General features: G+C 38.3%; 1 protein-coding gene across 1 annotated transcript in view; it reads right to left on the reverse strand.

Annotated features, from left to right (window-relative positions):
* The window catches only part of COL19A1 (collagen type XIX alpha 1 chain), a gene marked incomplete at both ends in the record, with an annotated part of 351791 nt that overhangs the window by 224457 nt on the left and 110356 nt on the right, over positions 1-16978 (reverse strand). The window lies entirely within an intron of this gene.

Genomic DNA, 16978 nt, shown 5'->3' on the forward strand with positions numbered 1-16978 from the left:
CATTCTTTGATGAAACTATACCAAAATTTATGAAATAATGCCATTTGCAGCAACATGGATGGACCTAGATTATCATATTAAGTGAAGTAAGTCAGACAGAGAAAGACAAATATCATATGATATCACTTATATGTGGAATTTTAAAAAATGATGCAAATGAACTTATTTATAAAACAGAAACAGACTCACAGACATAGAAAACAAACTTACAGTTACCAGAGGGGATAGCAGGGGTGGGTACCAGGAGTAGATAAATTAGGAGTTTGGGATTAACATGTACACACTATTATGCATAAAACATAAACAACAGGGACCTACTGTACAGCACAGGGAACTATATTCAATGTCTCGTAATAACCTATGATGGAAAAGAATCTGAAAAAGAATGTATATGTAACTGAATCACTTTACTGGATACCTGAAGCTAACACAATACTGTAAATTAACTATACTTCATTAAAAAATGGTTTAAAAAAACTATACCAAAATTTAATATCCTTCAAAACAAAATCACAATGTCCTGATATGCAAAATATTGTGTTCAGGTAGTGAAACTCTTTTACAGAGTTTGGATTAATCTATTGTTATCCACAATGCAGGTAGTTATTAACATTACTGATATTTCAATAGATAGTAGAAATAATACACTGGCTTCTATTCTGTGTGCTTTACTATATGCCAGGCTCTGTGCCGCGCACTTTACATAGAAAGGGCTCGTGATACTTGTAGCAGTAACTCTGCAAGGTGCATGTTCTCATTCCCTTTTACTGATGATAAATCAGTAGCTCAGAGGACATATGTAACTTTCACACACCCAAAGAACTCCTCCTACTATCCCAAGTTATTTGCTGTTACTCTGACCTCATAGGGACTTTCCTTCACTTGGTGTAATTTACCTTGTACCACATGCCCTAGGCTCAACTCTCAGCTGAAGCTGTGTTCAGTTCCTATGGACTCTTAGATACTGTCAACATCTAAAGGGGTGGGGGGAATTCAAGAGCCCTGAAGCAATCTTCCACCAAAGGGTAACTGGAGTCGATGGATTAATGTGTCAGCTTCCTGTCCTATAGAGAGACAACTGTAAAGCACATTCTACAGGGTTCCTCAGGGATCCCCAGCACGTCTCAGCCTCAGTTGCCTACAATGATAAGCGGCTAAAAATGTGCCTTTTTTTATTAGCTTTTCCCCATCCCTTTACTCCTGCTTCTTGAGACCCCTGTTAAATAAACTACCTGCTTCTAAGTCAGGAGAACCCAAGTGAAAACAGTGTCCATCAGACCCCAGTGTCTTCATTTTTGTCTGCATTCTTACTTCATCCACTCTTCTACCACTACTCTGAACACACGTGTTCTGTCTCTCTGACGGAGCCAACCTCGAGTCCAACTGTCCACCTTCTCTCTTGTTCCTCAGCTGCTGACCAATCCTAGAGAAAGTTACACAACTGGGCCGATAATGCCATGATAAAATCATGATCACTAACCTCATCCTAGGTCCTTACACTACTCCGTTTCCTTCAAACCCTCGGTGTTAAGACTCCTGCTCTTAACCTCGGGTGAGCATGGGTCCCACGGAGAAAACAGATGCTGTCACACAAATCGTCCCTTAATGCCTTGAAATCTACGAGTTCACTTACATCGATACCGTCCTCTCCTCTATTCTAAAGCACGGAAGAATCGTTTCACCCTCTGTTCCATCCCCCTGCTCCCACTGAAAGAGGCTGTTGAACCTTCTATGAAAACAAAACCTCTCACTTCCCTCTCCTGTTGGTCTCTGCTTCATCTGCTCCTTCTATTTTCAGATAAGCTTTGGAAACAGGCTCTGATACTTCTTGTCTGCATTCTGTTACTTCTCACTCACTTTGCAGGCCACTCCAGATTGACTTGGACCCTCCCTGTTACTCAAAAACCGCTCATGCCAAGGTCTCAGGTGGCCACCAGATACCGTAGTCTTTTTCTCCTTTGACCCATCGGTAGCATTTGATATCTTTTTGACCAAACCCTCCTAGAAATAACTGCTTGCTGAGACACTATATTTGTCTGTTTTTTATTCTACTTCAGTAGCCGCATTTCCTCATTTTCTTTTTTTGCTGCATCGTCTAAATGTTGTTCTTCCACAGGGATCTGCAGAAAACAGCTTCTTCTGTTTTCCTTTTCAGCAGACTTTCCCGGTATCATCTCTACTTTTATAGCTAGAGTCACCATCTATATGCTGATGAGCCCCAAATTTCTACTTCCAGCCTAAATATCTTTTTAACAGGTTTATTAAGGTATAATTTATACACCATAATATTGACATGTTCAGTTCACTGAATTTTAGTAGATTTATATAGTTGTTCCGTCACCACCACAATTCAGGATTAAAATACCCTCACCCGGAAAAGTTCCCTTGTACCCATTTGTAGTCAGTTGCCCATCACAGCTGCAGCCCAGACAACCACTGATGTGCTTTTTGCCTATATTTTTGCTTTTTTTCTAGAAATTTCATATAAATAGCACAATACAATATGGAGGTTTTTTATTTTTCGGTCTGGCTTCTTTGACACAGCATAATTCTGTTGCTACATGGATGAGTAATTCATTTCTTATTTCTGAGTAGTGTTCTTTGTATGCATATATCACATTTTGTTTATCCACTCACCAGTTTCCCATTTTTAGCTATTCTAAATAATTCTGCTATGGACAATGGCATAAACATCTTTGTGTGGACATGGTTTTTATTTCTCTTGGGTAAATACCTAAAAGTATAATAGCCAGGTCACATGGTTAAGTGTATGTGTAACTTTTTGGGAAACTTCCAAACCAATTTCCAAAGTGCCTGTATCATTTGCCATTCCCATCCTCACTGTAAAGGTGTCAAATTACTACCACTCCTCACCAGTAGTTGGTATTGTCAGTCTTTTTAATTACAGCCATTCTAGTCAGTGCATACAGTTATCTCATGTGGTTTTCACTTGCATTTTCTTAATAATTAATGATGTTTTAAGTGCTAATTAGCCATTCACATATCTTCTTCAATGAAGTATCCATTCAAGTATTTTGCCCATTTATAATGTCTGCCTGTCTTATTACTGCATTTTAAAAGTTCTTTGAATGTTACATATGCAAGTCATTGATCAGATACAATTTGCAAATATTTGCTCCCAGGATGTGGTTTGGCTTTTTATTTTTGTCAAGGTATTTTTAAATTAAAAAATTTTTAACATATTTATTGAGGTATAATTAACATATTGCACATATTTCATGTGTGCAATTTGATAAGTTTTGACGTATGTATACAGCCATGAAACCATCACAACAATTAAAATAACAAACATTTGTGTGGTCTTTTAAAATTTGTTTTTTGCATTTCGTTAGTGACTATATTGAGCGTTTTTTCATGTGTTTATTTGTGATCTTTATTTCTTGAGTGTTCTATTCAAATAATTTATTCATTTTAAAATTTGGATTGTTTAGTGTTATTTATAGATTTTGAATAAAAGCCCTTTATCTTATATGTAATTTGCAAAGATTTTCTCCAGTGTGTGGCTTGTCTTTTCATTCTCTGAGCAGAGTCTAAGAGACAGTTTTAATTTTGATAAACTCTAATGTAAGAACTTTATCTCTTATGGATTGGACTTTTAGTGTCATATCCAAGAATTTATAAATAAACTCATTTATAAATAAGTGGATAAATGTAATAGATAACATGGAAGATATGAACTGAAATTCTTCCTTTTTGACATGAATATCTAATTGTTCCAAAGGTTTTGTTGAAAAAATTATCCATTATCTGCTGAATTATTTTTGTACCTGTATTGAAAATAAGTTGTACATATATTTTTGGATTCTATACTTTGCCATTGGTCTATTTGTCGGTCATTACACTAACACTACACTTTCTTAATTACTTTATCATAAATGTTGAAACCAGGTAGTTTTAGTCATTCAGTTGTTTTTTTTCCCATTGGCTATACCAGGTCATTTGTATTTCTGTATGACTTTTAGATCATGTTTAATATAATTATCAATAATTACATCCTTCTACCTTATAGATGTATTTTATGTTTCATATAACATAACATTGAACAGCACAGGTTTGAACTGCCTGGGTCCACTTACACGCAAATTTTTTTCAATTGTAAATATGTACAATACTACAAAATCTGTGGTTGGTTGAATCTGTGACTGAGGAACTGCAGCTACAGAAGGCTGATTATAAATTTATACCAGAATTTTCAACTGCACAGAGAGTTGGTACCCTTAACCCCTAGAGTTGTTCAAGGGTCAACTGCGTGTGTGTGTGCATCAGTGTAAACCTTTAACAAAATAAATTTAATATGGGGACTCTCTGATTTGTGTTATTATCTGGTCTATTGAAATGGAGACAAATCTACTCAATACAGGAGATCAGAAACAATTAAAACACACTTCTTTTGTGAATTGTTAAGGCTCAAAGGTTTCAAATAAATTTTCAATATAATTAATTTTTCAGTTATTTAAACCGTTAAAATATCTTGTTTTCCATTCACTATTAAGAATCAATAAGTTAAGAAATATCGTTTTAAGCAAAACCCCTTTGCCTAAATGTTGTAAATTTGAAAATTAAAAGAATACACCTGCAGCATTCACTTGACTCTTGAACAACAAGGGGGTTAGGGGCACCGATCCTCTGAGCAGTGGGAAATCCACATATAACTTCGAGTTGGCTCCCCATATCTGCTGTTCCTCCATATCTGAGTTTCCGCCTCCGTGGATTCAACCCTCCACAGATGGCATAGTACTGTACTATTTACTGTTGAAAAACTCCGCAAGCAGACCCACACCGTTCAAGGGTCAACTGCACTACTAACTCACACATATATATAGATTACTTAATGAAAGGCAGTTACAAAAAAGAACTTTTCTTTTCCAAATAAGAAATTCTTTTCTAACTTAAAGTTATCTGTGACTTATCATATTAATATAGCTTACAATCAGTACTAATTAATGAGGATGATAAAGATGTGACTGATTATGTCTCTAGCAGCTAAATATATACTGAGAGATGTGATAGATTCTTAGAAACTGCCAAGCCAGAGCTTAATGTTCCAGTTGTGATCTAGTGAAGTGAGTCTGGTGCTAGGAAACAGGAGGCCTGAGTCTAATTACAGGTGTCTCTACAGCTGTGTAAACTCTTTACCATTATTGGCTTTTGGATTTTTAACTAGGAAAAGCAAATAACTTGTAAACCTACCTGAATACTACTGTTGCAATGCTGAGATGGAAGAATGTATATGTAAAGTGTTACATTTTGAATTACATTCCCAAGATTCTTTTAAAATAATGGCTTCCTGAGGCTCTAAGAATGAATAGAGATAAAGGCCGAGACAACTTCGCATTCAGAGACAAGTGCCCCTGCTTTTCAAAGTCTCAGAAAGAGTCTGTCTTGATAAACTTATTTGTACATCACAGATGGTTCAAAATTCTTTTATCTAAATGGATAGGAGCCAAGATTACTCACCTAACTGCATTTGTCACATAAACCTAATTATGTTATCTCTCCAAGGAGGAGAAAGAACTTAATCTAACAAAATAACTTTTATAAAATCAGCTTATATCAATTTCCTTTAATAACTAAAAATGCAGATCTATTGATAATTATATTGTAAATTTAATTTGGTTCATATTTCATATAAGAAGAGCAGATCCTCTTTCAAGAAACACTCTCACTGATGTATCACAAGCCATTTCCAAGGTCTAGTTGACGGTCCACTATTTTAAATAATTTTAAACACAAAATGTTAATATAATTAAAGAATCTAGATGGTCCTTGGAGTTCAAAATAGCAAGAAGTGGTTTATGCTTTGATTTACTAACAAAACTATGGCATAATTCTGGTTAAACAAACACATGGTTTTACACAAGCTTAAGTCATCCATTATTAAGTTGCCTTAGCCGTGGCTGCCCAGTTAACTGGCTAATTGCTAGGCTAGGAAAGCCACCCAACTGACATTTGTATGAGGTCTAAATTCAAGACTCTCTTCTTGAAAGCTAAATCTTCGGAAAATCCACTACTAGACAGTAGTGTTTTATGTTTGCTAATGTAGCCTCTGAATTTCCAAGTTTCTTAGAAACTGATTCTGTGGTACAGGGACAAAGGAAATATTCAAAGAACTGTTGTCATGACTTCTACAGATACTAACATATGACAGTAAACTAAAGCATCTGTAGAAATGGTCCCAGTGTACCATGATGACAAGATGGTATGTCACAGCCCACCCTTCCCACTGTGCCTAAAATTGTGGTGACTACATTAGGAATGACCATTAAGAAGACACAAGTTATTCTCATATTGACTGATGGGGGTGGAGGGGGAGGGGGAGGGGGGAATATGAATGAATTTGATTATAAAGAGGAGGGAGGCACCACAGCAGGAATAATCCTGGGTAACGTGACATACCAAGAGGTGCATCCTTGGGGAAGCCAGGCATGAGGTGATGTGTGAGCAGGTGGACAGAGCATGAGCAGAACATGAGGATGGGTGGGATGGGAGACGGGCCCAAGCTGAACGGCCTTGTCTCAGATGCCCATGGGTGGAGGCACAAAGTGGGTCTCCCACAAATGTCTCCCAAATGAAGTATCATCAGGAATAATTCTGAGTAAAATAATGGCATTTTAAATGACAATCTCTAAAACTGATTTGGAATTCAAGTAGAATGAATTCTCAAAACTGCCACATCATCTGTGTGTTAGCATGAAAATTTCCAAATTACAGCAATGTCTGCAATAATATTACAGGCCTTTTCAAAATTCTACATTTCATTTCATTTTGCTGATGAGGAAAAGAGCTGAAACTTTATACTCATCTGGGAGAGACAGCTCAGTCCATTGCAGCTGCTTCCTGGGAATCCAGTGAGAATGACAGATCTACAAGGAAACCCTCTACGGTCATCACAGGCAAATCTCAACCAGACCAATGAATCACTGCTCCCATGGCTGTCTCTAACCTGCTCTTGGTCTGACTAGGACGCAACCCTTCTTTGCTTGTTTTGAAAGTAGATCTTCTATAAACTTTTCTAGGAAGTCTCACTTAACTGGAGTTAGCAAGACATAAAGAGCAAATAACTAAACATCAGTAAAATTATAACCTTTCTGAGCTTGTTTCCTTATCAACAAACAGCCTAATAGTATCTCTTGGCATGATGCTGAGCTGCTGCCTGCAAAAGGTGCTTACAAACTGCCAGTAAATGTTACTTAGTTTTCTTAAAATCTAAACATGTAATAAATTAATGTAAACTTATGAAACTGTTACTTGTACTGTGGTTATATAAGAGAATATCCCTATTCTTAGAAACTACACTATCAAATATTTAGAGTTAAGAGGCCATGATTTAAGTAACTTATTCTCAAATCATATGAAAAAAGTTATATGTAAATATTATTATATAATATAAACATGTATAATATACAAATATGTATAAATATATAAAACACATAATTGATTACCTATATATTATATGTAATGTATTATGTATATTATGTAATATAATATATGATATTAAATATGATGTTATATATATTTTATAGAGATATATATTATATGTATATTTTATAGATAGGTAGGTAGGTAGATAGATACGAAGAGAGAGAGAGAGAGAGAGAGAGAGAGAGAGGGGCTGCAGGGCTTCAGTGGTGAGGTGAGTACTGTAAGCCGATGTGGGCAGGAAGCCTTCAGGTTGGAGGTAAAAACTAAGGCCCTGCAGCATGGTTAGGACTTAAATCATACGCAGGAGCATGGAACATGTTATCCATGGAAGCTGTCCAAGATGCCTGCTTCACGTCAGAGGGATTAGGAGGCTCACTGGAGAGGTTCCTACTGACCACAAAGAGGACCGTTTGAGAATCAATAAGGGCAACTACAATGGAAGAAAAGCAGGCTCACAAAACTGAAACAAAACAGACAAAATAAAACATAAGTGGTAACCACTGTAAGATACTAGAGAATCAACTCATTATTTTGAAAAATGATATATAAATGGAAAGAATCAAGCATTTAGTAGGACTTTCCTATGTGAACCATACCACTGAGTAATCAGAGAGCAGATGAGGGGAGGTTCTTCCCTATAGAAATATTCCAGCCAATAAATGTAGAGGGAATGAGGAAATTAAAATAGTACCATTTTGCAACCCTAAGTGAATTAATGGGTTTAGGTATTGATGATCAATGGCTGCTATCCTCACAAAAAGAGAGATTTCTGGACATTAGGTCCCTTCTGATAGAAGAATACCACACCACTTATGCAGTGATCGTGCCCAGAACAGCATACCTAAGGCTTATCTAACTCCCCATTTAAAGGGAGCACAGAGGAGAGAGGAACATATTAAATTACACCATGGAGATGTAATCAAATCCACACTGGCAAACCCTTCGGTACAAACAGCCCTGCTTCCTTAACAAATAACATAATGAAAACAAAATAACAGAGAGATAAGAGGGGAAATTACAGATTAACACACCTAAAAGCACAGCAACCAACTGGAATGTGTGAGCCTTTATTTGGATCCTGACTAAAGCAAAATGTTAAAAAAAAAAGTTACGATTTTTATACCATTCTTGAAATCTGAACACCGTATGATTACCTAATGATGTTAAGAAGTTATTGTTTAAAATTTTAAGTGTGAAATTGGTATAGTGGTTATGTTTTTTAAAAGTTCTTCTTATTTGGAGACATGTACTGAACTGTTCATAGATGAAGAACAGGGATCACTCCCACAGGAACACGGATGGGGTCGAGCGGAGACAAGATTGGCCGGGAGTCGAAGCCAGCTCTGCACACGTAGGTATTCACAAGCCTCCTGTATTGACTTTCGTGTTTGTTTGAAATTGTCCTTAATAATTTCTTTAATATGCCTGAGCACTAGTTCTTTATTTTACCTGAAGGTAAGTGAAGGTAAGTGAAGTGTATAATGCCCACAATTATAGAGATAAGTTATATACACATATTCATTATTAAACTTTCTGATACCTATATAAGAATTTGCTTAAAGGGTAAAGCCCTAGAAATGAAGAAAAGAGTTACTCATTCACAATTGGTGTCTAGCATTTATATAAGATCTTACATGCATGAGACACTATTCTCAGAGCCTTAACTTCAAGTAAATAAACTTCACCACAGCACCATGCATTAGATACTATGTTTTCCCCATTTTCTAGATGAGGAAACTGAGGTAGAGAAAGAGTATCTTGGCACACCAATAAGTGGGAGGGCCAGGGTTTGAACCCCAGCAGTTTCATTCTAGGGCTCAGGCTCTTCAACTTTAGTCTGTATTTAACTCTGTCCCTAATTCTTGGGCAAGTTCTCATGTTCTAGGCACAGTCTAGATCAAAAGAAACGAGGGGAGGCTATTCCAGAACAAGGAAAAGGTAGAAGTAAAGGCACTAATCTGAAGCACCAGCACGTTACTTGGTTTCAGTGAAGCACAGGATTCTGCACAAGAGCAATGCTATGAAAAGAAGTCGGCCGACAGGGAGGATTAATTGTGAAGGACCGGGATGGGTAAGTCAGGGAGCGAGGACGTCCTCGTGTAGCCATGGCGGAGGCACTGGCTCCTTTTGAGCAGAAGATGGGCACTGTACTTTTTGGAGATGAGCGGAGCGAGGCCTGTAGGACACATTTTGGGGAGGGGAGAGGTTAGAGGTAGGGTTCAGTTAGGAGGCTATACCAGCAGTCTAGCAAGAGCGAGGAGGGCTGGAACTTGGGATAACGGCACGGGAATGAAAAAGCAGGGCAGCTACGAGAACTGAGATGCAACCAAAGAAAGCAAAATAAGAGTTAACAAAAACTACAGGTTTCGGGGCTTCCCTGGTGGCACAGTGGTTGAGAGTCCACCTGCCGATGCAGGGGACGCGGGTTCGTGCCCCGGTCCAGGAGGATCCCACATGCCGCGGAGCGGCTGGGCCCGTGAGCCATGGCCACTGAGCCTGCGCGTTCGGAGCTTGTGCTCCGCAACGGGAGAGGCCACAACAGTGAGAGGCCCGTGTACCGCAAAAAAAAAAAAATTAGAAAAAAGAATGTTAGGTGAGAAATAAAGAGCCTTTTAAATAAGCCAGGCACCTGTGTCTTTTTTTCCCCTGGTAACTGTGACCTTGCCCCTTTCTTACAGACATCCTTGTAAGGGCTTTAAGTGCTGTCTCATTTTATCATCCCAACAACTCTATAAAAGATAGACTTTTTACCATGCCCATTTTACAGAAGAAGAAATTGAAACCTAGGGCTAAGTGATTTACCAAAAGCCATACAGCCAGTAAATGGTGGTGCTAGCGTGTGAACACAGGTTCTATTATTTCAGGGCCATGCTTTTAACCACCAAGTAAATGATAATGTATCCAAATTAGGGCTTTTGTATTTAAAAAAATAGTACATATTCTAGCTCTCCAGCAAATTTATGGTCTTGTTCTTTAGCCCTTACATCTTCAGATGTAAGGATGACTCAGGGCTGATCAACTCTTCTATAGGAAAATTCAATTCAGTTTACTTAATTTTGTGTATAATTTGATCCTTACGTTTGGCAGAAAACTGGTCTCCCAAAGATGGCCAACTCCGAATTCCTGGAACTTGTGATTATGTTAGGCTATATGACAAAGGGGAATAAAGTTCACAGATGGAATTAAGGTTGCTCATCAGCTAACATTAAGATAGGGAGATTATTTTGAATTATCCAGGTGAGCTTAAAGTAATCACAAGGGTCCTTACAAGTGAAAGAAGGAGGCAGAAGAGAAGGTCAGATTGATGTGACGTGACAACACGTCCCTCTATTGTTGGCTTTGAAGATGGAGGAAAGTGGCCACAAGCCAAGGAATGCAAGTGACGTCTAGAAGCTAGAAAAGGCAAAGAAACAGGATTTCTCCTGGAGCCAACAGAAGGAGCTTTGCCAACACCTTCATTTCAGCCCAGTGAAACATCTCAGACTTCTGACCTCCAGAACTGTAAGAAAATAAATTTGTGTTGTTTTAAGCCACCAAGTTTCTGATAATATGTTACACAGCAATTGTAAACTAACACAATCCTGAAAACAAATGGGCAAACAAAAATCCCTGAGGTATGTTCATTTATGGAATTGGTGTAAAAGAATTTACCAAGGTCTTCCCTGGTGGTGCAGTGGTTGAGAGTCCGCCTGCCGATGCAGGGGACGTGGGTTCATGCCCCTGTCCGGGAAGATCCCACATGCTGTGGAGCGGCTGGGCCCGTGAGCCACGGCCGCTGAGCTTGCGCATCCGGAGCCTGTGCTCCGCAATGGGAAAGGCCACAAGAGAGGCCCGCGTACCGCAAAACAAACAAACAAAAACTACAGGTTTGGGCCTACACAAAGCTCGGGAGGATGGTGAGGTCATCACCACAGGCAGAAAAGAGCAAGTGCAGGAAGAGGGGCAGACGGCAGAGCAAAGAGGGGAGGGGATGGGTTTCGTTTGAGTCACTGACATCCAGGAGGACAGGTCTCGGGTAGTTTGGAAAGGGAAGCAAACTCCAGGAGAGAACTCAGGTGCAGGACGCAGGTTTGGGAATCATCCTCACGAGGGGTGATGGTTGAACTGACAACAAATCGAGTCTGCCAAGGGGGACAGGAGGTAGGCTTGGTTTGAGTCTCCAGCAGCGTTGTGAGTCTCTTAACACATGGGTCTTTTTCCTTCAGTTGTTTTTATTGAATGAGTCTTTAAATTATATAGTTTCTACAATTTTCAAAAGTTTCACATACATGATTTCATATAATTCCATAATAATAATGTTTCCTACCCCTATCGTGCCCCTCCACCCTTCCCTCTCCCCACTGGTAACCTCTAGTTTGTTCTCTACATCTGTGAGTCTGCTTCTTTTTTGTTTTCTTCACTAGTTTGTTGTATTTTTTAGATTCCATATCAGTGAAATCATACAGTATTTGTCTTTCTCTGTCTGATAACACCCTCCAAGTCCATCCATGTTGCTGCAAATGGCAAAGTTTCATTGTTTTTTATGGCTGAAACCATTCCATTGTGTGTGTGTGTGTGTGTGTGTGTGTGTATTAATTACATCTTCTTTATCCATTCATCTATTGATAGACACTGAGACTGTCTCCATAACACATGTATTTTAAAAAATTTCCTCCAAATCATCTAGCACAGAACTAAGCAAACTCTCTTGTCTGATTCATGAGGAGATATAAGAGGTGCTAGGAGTCTTCTCATAATCAGAGTTCTGATCTCCCAAATGATCCCAGTACAGCATTTATTTATTGGTAGTGAGGATGTTTTTTTCCTTACTGTCTCATCTGGGAACAAACTAATAGGGAAAGGCCAAATCCCAAAAGCAAACTTGTAGTGGAGGACTAGGAATTCAGACACACAACTCTGCTCTAGACTGAGGATCTAGATCTTCATCTTCCGGCCTTTATTACTCAAAAACCGTTCATGTCAGGATTCACTATTGAATTGTTAGTCAAGTCCAGCCAGTGGGAAAAGTAGATGAAACGATGTACGTTTTCACCTGTCTCTAATGTGACAAATCACTCACAAATAAGACTGCATTTAGTTGAGAACAAAACTACAGGAATGAGAGAAAACTGTAAGAATTCTATACTTTTGCACATTTAAATCATTTCTAATTTAAGTTTAAAAACATTAAAAACTAAAATAAAGTTGTTTCTAACAGCAAGGCCAACAGTATATCACTTCTGAGTGTTTCCCGGAAACTATATGAGCCAGATAATTTAGCTTAAAGCTTTAAAGATCCAAATAATTATCCTTTTTTTTCCACTTATTCAGTTGAATAAACGGAAGAATATTCCCATGTCAGAACTTGATGCTCATACTTAATTTCAAACTTTTCACATTTTCCATTTACTGCAACCTTGGGCTAAGAAAGCCCTGACTTCACAAGATTTTATAGGGCACTTTTATGGTATTCATAACTATATTCCGGTAGGGGTTCTCTACAGGGGAACGAAGAGTATTAGTCAGAGGGCTCCTAAGTAAGCACAGCTGGGAATTCTTCTCCACAATCAAGAACCAACCCCCCCCACCCACCCCCCAAGGTCACTAAGCACAGCCAGGAGGCATTTTGTTCTATCCAAGTCCTCGAAGCCTATGAACTGAAGAGCTTTGAAACCAATGGTGGTGCTTACGACTCTAACTTTTAGAAAACTTCTCAAGCACGTAAGCTCCTCTAGATGATTCTATGTGTTACAACCACTTTGCTGTGAGTGAAATCAGTAACCAGGCAATCCTTTTAAGGACTTTAAGCCATTAGTGTGAGATTCATTTCGAATTTATTTCAACCATCAGAGTTGATACTTCTCGGTAGCAAATGAAAAATTTTCCTTCAATGTAGCCTTGTAGCTGCGCCAGAGATAAATGCAATTTTCACTGGCTCGAGAGGCTATTGTTTGCACTTCTAAAAGAAGAGAAAATAGTGAAAAAATTTAGAGATAGGGTTATTCGTTATTAATATAGTTCCGTTTTTGAGGAAGACAACAATGGGACAACACGACAGAGGGTTTTGTTTTGTTGTGTTTTTGGTGTTGGTGGGTCCAGTGTTGTGCTGTAGGTGAGGGTCGGTTACCATCACTGACCATCCCTAGGCCCTGAGCGGGTGATGCCTTTAGATTCTGAGCAGTCAACATGATACGTATTCCTTGAAGAACGTTTAAGGAGTTATAGCATACACTGCACGGTCCGTGTGTACACCCAGGCAGCAGGGCTCAGTCTAGATAGGACTCCAGGATTCGATTACGTTATAGGTTTATAGATGAAAATTACTACTGCTCTCAAATTTTTCTTGGTGTGCAAGAATCCGTGAGGGAGCTGATTAAAATGCAAAAACCTGGGCTTCCCTGGTGGCGCAGTGGTTGAGAGTCTGCCTGCCGATGCAGGGGACACGGGTTTATGCCCCGGTTCAGGAAGATCCCACATGCCACGGAGCGGCTGGGCCCGTGAGCCATGGCCGCTGAGCCTGCGCGTCTGGAGCCTGTGCTCCGCAATGGGAGAGGCCACAACAGTGAGAGGCCCGCGTACCGCAAAAAAAATAATAATAATAAATAAAATAAAATGCAAAAACCTAGGGTGGGACTCAGAAGCAGGCATTTTAAGCACCTAGGAGATTCTGATGTAGATGGTTTGCAGACCACATTCTGAAAAACACTGGATATAATTTACACTCAGTTCTTTTCATTAAATATATCTGTTGATAACTAAAAATTAATAACCTCAGCTTAACCAGAAACACATATACCTTCACATCTCTGACACAAAAAGGAAGATTTTTTTTTTTTTTTTTTTGCAGTACTTGGGCCTCTCCCGTTGCGGAGCACAGGCTCCGGACGCGCAGGCTCAGCGGCCATGGCTCACAGGCCCAGCCGCTCTGCGGCATGTGGAATCTTCCCAGACCAGGGCACGAACCCATGTCCCCTGCATCAGCAGGCGGACTCTCAACCACCGCGCCACCACGGAAGCCTGGAAGATTTTTTTATACACAGTAATTTGTAAGTCATTAAAAACTTCTACTGGCAGCTATTATTCTTAACTGACACTTTTCTCTGTATGTGATTTGAAACTAAAAACAATTCAATTAATTGCAAAATTTGCTTTCTTCCTGACTTAGTAGACTGTCTCACTGAAAAAAACTTACTTTTCGATTTTTATTTTTAATTAAGCAAGACAAACACATTCAAGCTCTAGGTCACTAAAGCAAATTCCCTAAGTAGAATATGACACCAAGAGAATATATGTTTTAACAAGACCCTGAACTATATTTTCCAAAGACCCTAATGGTCCCACTGTAGTTGTTACAATCTATTAAATTCAATTTATGTAAGTGGAAGCTCCTTAAATATGCATTTTACCATAATATGCGTTTTAAGACGTCCCCTGATATATATTATACACACTGCTAGACCATAATGGCTATTAACTCAGTAAAATTAATAATATGCATTTTTAAATAGGCTGAACTTTCAAAGACTCCCAGAAGAGACTTTTTTGAGCGAAGTTTTTGAAATAAGGTAAATTTTTACAATTTTGTGGACAAAGAAACGTTTCAGGAACTTTTGAAGATGTTCCGTGATGGTGAAGGGAACGCAGGCTCCAGGGCCCCTGTCTCCACTCTCCACTGTCTGCACTCACTTACCAGTGGTCCAGGTTTTTCCGATTAAGCTCTCTTTCCAAGCGACCTAACTGCAAAGTCTCTGCGTCTCCTCTCATCCTCCTCTTCTTTTCTAATGGTGCTGAACTTACACTGGACCATGGAACCATGGGTATCTGGAAGGGTGTTTCTACTCAGAGGAAGGAGTAAAGCAGTGATTGTCATGCCTCTGTATTTGGCTTTAGTCCTTCCCCACTGATTCACCTGGAGGCTCTTCCACTGAAAGCTAGAACCTGGCTACAAGTGGAATCAGTAAGCTAAAGATTCCAAGACCATCCCACACAGCAAAACTCAGGTTAAATGTATCTTTTAACCTTGTACTATCAAACTTTTAATAGTGAGGAGTTCTTTTTCAAGTATTATAATGCCCAGGGAAAAAAATATCTTCCCTAAAAGACATGTCTAGAGGTATACTTTAAGTTCTGACCCCAAAGGGAGACTTTTTGTACTTAGCCGAATTAAGTCTAAAAAAATCAATTTCCCTCAAATGCTACCAGCTCTTAAATGAAGCCCTTAAATTACACATTTGATTATTGTATTTGCATTAACTCCTTCTTTAAAGTGAAGAAAATTATCAATCTCCTACAAAAGGTTTTAGGCTGGTCACACATAACTCCACGGCAGCATTCAAAATTCATTGTTAGTAGCAATGGCTAAAATGTCCCCCAAGGAAACAAAGAGTGTCCCAAGAACTATAAACCCAACTAAACTGTCATTAAAGTATAAAGTAAAAGAAAATTTGTGGTGATTGCCACATACTCCATATGTTTTTTCTCATAAACTTTTTGAGAAGGAACTACTAGAAGACAGACATCACCCAACCGAAAGAATACAGAAGCTGTAGGCAAAGGACTAACAATGAACACAGATTCCATTTAGCTGCAGGATTGAAATAAAAAAGAAAAATTATGAATTGTGATTAAAGAACAACATGTAATTACTATAAATGCATGTTGAAAAATGTTGAAATTGTACGTCTAACAAAAATTAGAAGAAGAGAGATAGAAAGAGAATGGTAACGTGGGTGTAATAATTCCTTTACCTTTTGTGATGAGGTATTAAAAATTGTCTCTAAAGCTAAAAAATAACAGAGATAAGCAAATCAATAATACCAATGTAAAAACTAAGAAAAATAATAATTCATTGAAGTCAGACAGTGGCAGGGATGGAAGTGGAAATATATTAATTCTGTCATTCCAGAGAAGGAAATCAATAGATACTGAGTGGAAAAATAGATATCATAGTTTATGAATATAACCACTGGAACAAAAGTTTTCCAAATTTTGAGGAGACATGAAAAACAAAGCAATTAAGTAATACAAAATAACTAAACCCATAAATTAAAATATTTCACAAAGAAACCTCCAGATCCTGTTGGCTTTTCTGGTGAATTCTTAGAAACATTTAGGAAGAATTAACACAAATAGTATACATACTCCTTCAGAGAACAGAAATAGAGGTCACAATTTTCATCTCATTTTATGAACCCAGCATAAATCTAATACCAAAATGTGACAGGGAAATTACAAGGAAAAACCGCGTAAGTTTTCATAAACACTGCTTCAAAAATCCTAAAAAAAGATATTAGTTAATTGAATCCAGTGATATACAAAAAGGGATAATATATCATGAACAAATTAGTTTTATTCTAGTAATCCAAATCTGGCTTAACATTTAAAAATCAATCAGTGTAGAAAAGAAGGAAAATCATAGTATCATCTCACCAGCTGCTGAAAAAACATTCTAAAAATTAACTATCTGAATGAGTATTCAGGAATAAGCTCAGAAAACTATATTCTCGATATCCTTATTATGATGAAGGGTCTCTACAAAAACCTAAAGCATACTTAA

This window comes from Hyperoodon ampullatus (genome assembly GCF_949752795.1).
Source record: "Hyperoodon ampullatus genome assembly, chromosome: 12".
In the NCBI taxonomy this organism is placed as follows: domain Eukaryota; kingdom Metazoa; phylum Chordata; class Mammalia; order Artiodactyla; family Ziphiidae; genus Hyperoodon; species Hyperoodon ampullatus.